Here is a 6,560-nt window from a genome sequence, read left to right on the forward strand (position 1 = left end):
GATGACTCACAGAAAAGAATCTCCCCAGATATTCTCAGTTAATGGAATCTTAATTGCCTAAGATTGGGCTTCCTCCCCAGGGACAACCTACACCCAATTATGATAAGGAAAGATAGGATTCAGTAGGCAAAAAAAGGAGAAGCTAAGGCTTGAAGGTCCCTGGGTGGGGAAAAACACATATTTTAAAACATTTCTTTTGGGAACCTCTGGCTTTAAGCAAACTCCCCCAGGCATAAACTTCTAAAAAATGTATCAGACACCACCTAATCTGTGTCAGGTTTTACTCAGGAATTTGACAAACAAAAGGCCTGACTAAAAACAAGTAGACCATAAAATGTGTGACCCACAAAACACCATATGGCCAGGCATAGACCACACCTCATACAATGGAAACGAGCCAATCAAAAAGCAATGACTAGGTATTTAGAGTTACCTAGCCAATAAGGGTAGAACCTGAGAAGAAACAAGGGGAAAGGGGCCAACCAAAACCCTATAAAACAAAGTCCTTTCCTTATAATCACAGGCATTCACTTTCAAATGCCCCCTCTCTATAAAGCTAGCTTTCATACTATTCTTACTTTCTGATCTTATACTTTAATAAACTTTTGCCTGCTGCTCATTTTATTCTGTGGCCACTTCCTTATTCTTTGAAGCAAAGAGACAAAGAACCCTGGGTATTGATTGAGGTAAAAAATCCTGCAATGACTGATAAATGAGGGAGATATTGTCCTACACCCTTGATTCAGTTTGTATGAAATGTGAAGTCCCATCCCAGCTCAGTTGCTCCCCATGGGAGTAGCTGAAGCTTGTTATGCAAATAAACCACAGTTCAACTTGTGGTTGCTCAGTTTTGCTTACCTCACTTGCTTCTACATATTGCTACAAAGTAGCACTCACCAACATACTCTCTGAATGCAAATATTAGCTTTAATGTCTGTGTTCCCAGAAACATAACATAAAAGAGTTGATCTCTGAAATAATTTGAGGAAGCAGAATCTAAAATGGAATGTTGAGGGGCACCTGGGTGGCTCAGCCAGTTAAGCGACGGACTTCAGCTCATATCCTGACCTCATAAATTCAAGCCCTGTGTCCGGTGTCTCCCTCTCTCTTTCTCTGTCCCTCCCCTGCTCATGCCCTCTCTTTCTCTCTCTCTCTCTCTCCCTCTCTCTTTCTCAAGAATAAACATTAAGAAATTTAAAAATAAAATAAAAGGGGATGTTGAATCTTAATTCACTGGCCAGGAGGTAATGATCCCACAGATGGTATCTGTCATGCTCTAGAGGTACAATTGTAAAAGTATCTTAGGAGTGTTGGGCTAGAATTAGATATATTGGTGGAAAGAAATATACCGATGGGTGGTGCATCTCAGGAGTTTGAGCAGTTTGTGGAAAGTAGTAATTACAAAGAAAATGGAATTTGATGTCTCCTGCTGAGTGTTACAATTACATTGGAGAAAGACAATGAAAAGTAATTAATCAACAACATAATGCAAAGTGTAAAAGTGAGGACAANAAAATAAGTAAGATTCAGTTTCAGAATTTAATTATAAGTGTAGTGGGGTTCCATATATATTTTAATCCTCAACGTTTGCATGGCAGCTATGTTAGATCAGTGCCCTATTTGGGAAGAAGTGGGACCCTGAGATATAAGATGGAAATATCCAAGGAAATAGACTTAAAAATCTTGAGTCACCATATGGCACTGAAACCTCTGATTCTGCAGAGGTGTTATGATAGAAAAAGATAAGATAAAATAGGCAAAGAGGGAAAGATTAGGACCTGAGGTCTCTGGGTGAGGAAAAATACATATTTTTTGGAACAATGCTGGGAATGTCTGACCACAGCAATGCCCCTCAGGCATTAAGTTCCTCTTAAGAATGTAACAGACACAACCAGTCCCCCTCAGGAATTCCACAAAAGACCTAACTAAAAATAAGTGGTAAACTGTAAAACATATGACCCACAAGGAATTATATAGCTATAGTCCACCCCTCATACAATGGAAATGAGCCAATCAGGAATGGACAACCCAGCACCTAGAGTTATCCAGCCAATAGGGTAGGACCTGAGAAGGAAGGAGGGGGAAGGAAAGCGAATGATGACCAGAACTTTATGAAACAAGGACCTTTGCCTACAGTCTTTGGGCATTCACTTTTGAATGCCCCCTTTCTGCAAAGAGAACTTACATACTATTCTTCCTTTTTGATCATATCTTAAACTCTAATAAACTTTTGCCTGCTGCATTGTTTTGTGTCCACCTCTTCATTCTTCGAAGAAGACAAGGAGACCAGGAGTCCCAGATATTGAGATTAAAAAATCCTACAACAGTGGTCCAGCGCACCCTGGTAAATTCTAGCACCTTTCTCCTTTAAGATGATGTGGGGGTCTCTGCGTTAGAAAACTTTAAAGGTCCCTTCAGGATTTATTTACAATACTATTTCAGGACACTAAGACAAGTAACTGTAGTCAAATTACAGAATAATTTGCCCAAGGAAGGGTTGGACATGCTAATAGCAGTTTTAAAAACATGATAATAACTCCGCAACATGGTGCTAATGCACTTCTAAGATGGCTCTTGGAATCTTGGGCAATGTGATGGCCCATCCTAGACAATGAAGAAATAAATGAATTCCCATGTAAGACAGTAGAAAGGTTCAAAAGCTTTAGATAAATATGTCTTCCAGAATATGTACACCACACAAGGATGAAAAGAACTTACCAACCATGTTTTCTGGCAGGGCTTTATATTTCAAAATACTGAATCTGCTGGTGAGGAGGACACCAGCATTGTTGACAATCTCTTGGCTATCCTCCATAGATCATGGCTTTGGGTGGGAGACATTGTTATAGAATGGGGCTCCCTGATAGCAATGCCAATGATACGGTCCTGAAATAATAAAGGCTGGGTGATAGCACTTATATGTAAAAACTAAAGCAGGCATAATTACCAAAATTAATAGCAAGTTAAAAAACTATAAAGATGATTAATACTTTTGGAGACTGCCCTTTTGGAAATGGAAATATCATAAAAGTAAAAACTGAATAATAGAGGGCAGCCTGGAAAGATAGTGGAATAGGAGAATCCTAAGCTCACCTTCTCCCATGGATATATCTAGATAAAAAGCAACATCAGTGTAACTAACCCAGAAAACAAACTGAAGATTGGAAAAACAAGACTGTCTACAGTTAATCATAGAGAGGGGGACATATAAAAATGGTAGGAAAGGTAGCATCTTGGATTGGAACCAAACTAACTTGCAACTAACCACAAATGGGAGGGGCACCATGAACACACAAAAAGGGAGGCACAAAAAGTGCCTCCACATCAGGCACCCCACACAAAAGACACCTGCATTGAATAGATAAGTATCCATAACATTTGGCTTTGAATACCAAGGGGGCTTAAGTATGCAAATTTTTTACAGTCAGTAGGGCTTAACACTAGGAACTTTAAAAAATCTTTGGGCTCAGTTCTGTGAGAGCTAGAGGGTGAGAGAAAATTAAGTTCTTACCTTAAAGAGACAGCATAACAAGCAACCCTGTCAAGAATTGGCATTGAAGCACATTTGGAAAAATGCCTGGGTTATACATGAAGATTAATTTACTAATCTCAGAATATGTGCTGGAGTGGCAGGGAGCTTTAGGGGACTTCTCCAGAAAAGAAGAGTAAGTTAGTACCATTTTTTCTCCATCTACCCAGCGTTGATACCTGAGCATCTGCAAGAATCAGCATGAACACTTACCACCTAGCATGTTAATACTGCATGCCCTGCCCCACAGGTCATGCACACTGCCCCATCCAACCCACTCCACTGGGGAAGACTCTTTCCAAGGTGGCCTTTGTCACATTTCATTCTGCAAGAAATCGTAACAGTGGCCAGAACCACTCTAAAGTGACTCTTGCCCTATGGAAAGAGAAAGATAACTACAGACATCAGTTCCACTGCAGCCCCAGCAGGAGTTTAGGAGACGTCTGATATGACTACTGCCCCACCCACAAACACAAACCTCACAGGAGACAGCACAAGGAGAGAGCTCATAGCTTGGGGTCACTCCAAACCCAACAGACAGGGGGCAGTCATCTTGTCTGACTGCAGGCCCTGCACACCAATGAAAGGCTCTCAGGGGACAAGTCATGGAGAGTGCCCCACAGTTCGATGTCATCACAGTTCCAGCAAATGAACTGAAGGCAGGCATTTGGTTTGACCATACTATAAACCCAAGGCAGTCCCAAACTGGCCCTTTAATAGCATAGAGATGAAACTTGCCCAAAATAGGCAAAGAGGGCCATTATAAACTAGACTGAATGTAAACAGATATCAACCACAACAGTAAGGCATATGCAACACACAAAGGAAACACTCCTGTACTGCCAGAATCTAGCAAACAGTAGACATTGCACTACAAGTACTCTTCTTCATAAAACCACTGCTTTCAAGATAAGGAGACATAGCTGATATTCCTAATACAAGGAAACAAATACAGAGTGCTACACAAAATGAGGAGATATAAGAATATTCCAAAATGAAGAACAGTACAAAATTGCATCAAAATAGCTAATGGAATGAATATAAGCAATATGCTTGATAGAGAATGCAAAGAGTGGTCACAAAGATACTTAATAGATTGGAGAAAAGAATGGGGGTACTCAGTGAGACCTTAAACTCAAATTAAAAATACATTAAACTGAATAAATAAATAGTAGTCTATAGGAAACAAAACAGATCAGCAACTGGGAAGAAAGAGTAATGGAAAACAACCAAGCTGGACAGTAAAACAAAACAAAGTCACAGAAAGAGAAAAGAGGTTATGTGAACTCAGGGACATCATGAAATATAATAATTTTCACATCATAGAGATCCCAAAAAGAAGAGAAAGAGAAGGGGAAAAATTTATCTGAATAAAAAATCGCTAAAAAATTCACTAACTTCGGGAAGGAAATAAACATTCAGATGCACAAGGCACAGAGAGCCCCCCCACACACAATAAATGAACTCAAAAAAGTACACATCAAGAATCATTTAAAAAATGGCAAAAAGTAATGACAAGGAGAAAAATTTTAAAGCAGTGAGAAAAAATAAAAGAGTTATATATAAGGGAAATCTCATAAGGCTATCAGCATATTTTTCAATAGAAACATTGCAGGTCAAAAGGGAGTAGCATGACATACTCAAAGTGCTACAAGAAAAAAAAACTACAATCAAGAATACACTATCCAACAAGACTATATTAAGAATAAAAGGAGATAGAAAGATTTCCCAAGAAATATTTAACAAGAAAAAGTTAAAAGACTTCATCAACACTAAAACATATCTACAAGAAATGTTAAATGGAATTATTTGAATGGAAAGAAAAGGCCATGGTCAGGAATAAGAAAATAGGGGAAAGAAAATATTTCAAAACTACACAGAAAAATAATAAAAGTAACAGATTAACCACTTATAAAACCAATACAGAGGTTAAAGAACAAAAGCAGTAAAATCAATTATATCTATAAAAATCAGTCAATAGATTCACAAAATAAAGGGATGTAAAGTATGACATTATATACATTAAACATGGAGGCAGAATAAAAATTTAGTGCTTTTAGTATTGGTTCCAACTTAAGTGATCATCATGATAAAATAGACTGCTATAAACAAAACATGTTATATATAAACCTAATGGTAACCACTAATCAGAAACCTGTAATAAACACACAAACAATTAATGAAAATAAATATAAGTATACCACTTAGGAAGCAATCAATCCACAAGGGATGAGTGCAAGAGAAGAAATGAACAGAGAAGTACTACAAAAACAATTATAAACAAGTAACACAATGGTAATAGTTACATAAATGGACTAATGTAAATTGACTAAATCCTTCGATCAAAAGATACAGGGTGATGGAATGAATTTTAAAAAGCAAGAGCCATTAATATGCTGCCTATAAGAGACTCATTTCACACATAAAGACACATGCAGACTGAAAGTGAAGGGATGCAAAAAATTTATTATTCAAATGAAGGCATAAAGAAGCTGAGGTAGCAATACTTATATCAGACATAGTACACATTAAAACACAATCTGTAGAAAGACACAAACAAGGACACTACATAATTATAAAAGGAAGAATCCAACAAGAATATATAACAATCACACTTATTCACCCAATATTGCAGCATTAAAATACATAAAGCAAATATTGAGACATAAAGAAAGATTAGTTGGCCCTATATTTGTGGGTCCCTTTCAGAGTTTTTTTCTTTTGTTCCATTGATCTATGTATCTGCCTTTGTGTCAGTACCATACTGTCTTGATTACAGCTTTGTAACATAGCTTGATGTCCCAAATTGTGATGCCTTCAGCTTTGATTTTCTTTTTCATTACTTAGGCTATTCAGGGTCTTTTCTGGTTCCAAACAAAATTTAGAATTGTTTGTTCTAGGCCTGTGAAGAATGCTGATGTTATTTTTTTTTTAAATTTATTTCTAGGAGAGAGAGAGAGAGAGAGAGAGACAGTGTGAGCAGGGGAGAGTCAGAGAGAGAGGGAGTGACAGACTCTGAAACAGGCTCCAG

General features: G+C 37.8%; 1 pseudogene; it reads right to left on the minus strand.

Annotated features, from left to right (window-relative positions):
* LOC144222519 (actin-related protein T2-like) overlaps window positions 1-2,815 on the minus strand; it is a 6,582-nt pseudogene extending 3,767 nt beyond the window's left edge.
* Between the last annotated feature and the right edge of the window lie 3,745 nt (window positions 2,816-6,560).

Source organism: Crocuta crocuta, unplaced genomic scaffold (assembly GCF_008692635.1).
Source record: "Crocuta crocuta isolate KB4526 unplaced genomic scaffold, BGI_CrCroc_1.0 scaffold633, whole genome shotgun sequence".
NCBI lineage: Eukaryota > Metazoa > Chordata > Mammalia > Carnivora > Hyaenidae > Crocuta > Crocuta crocuta.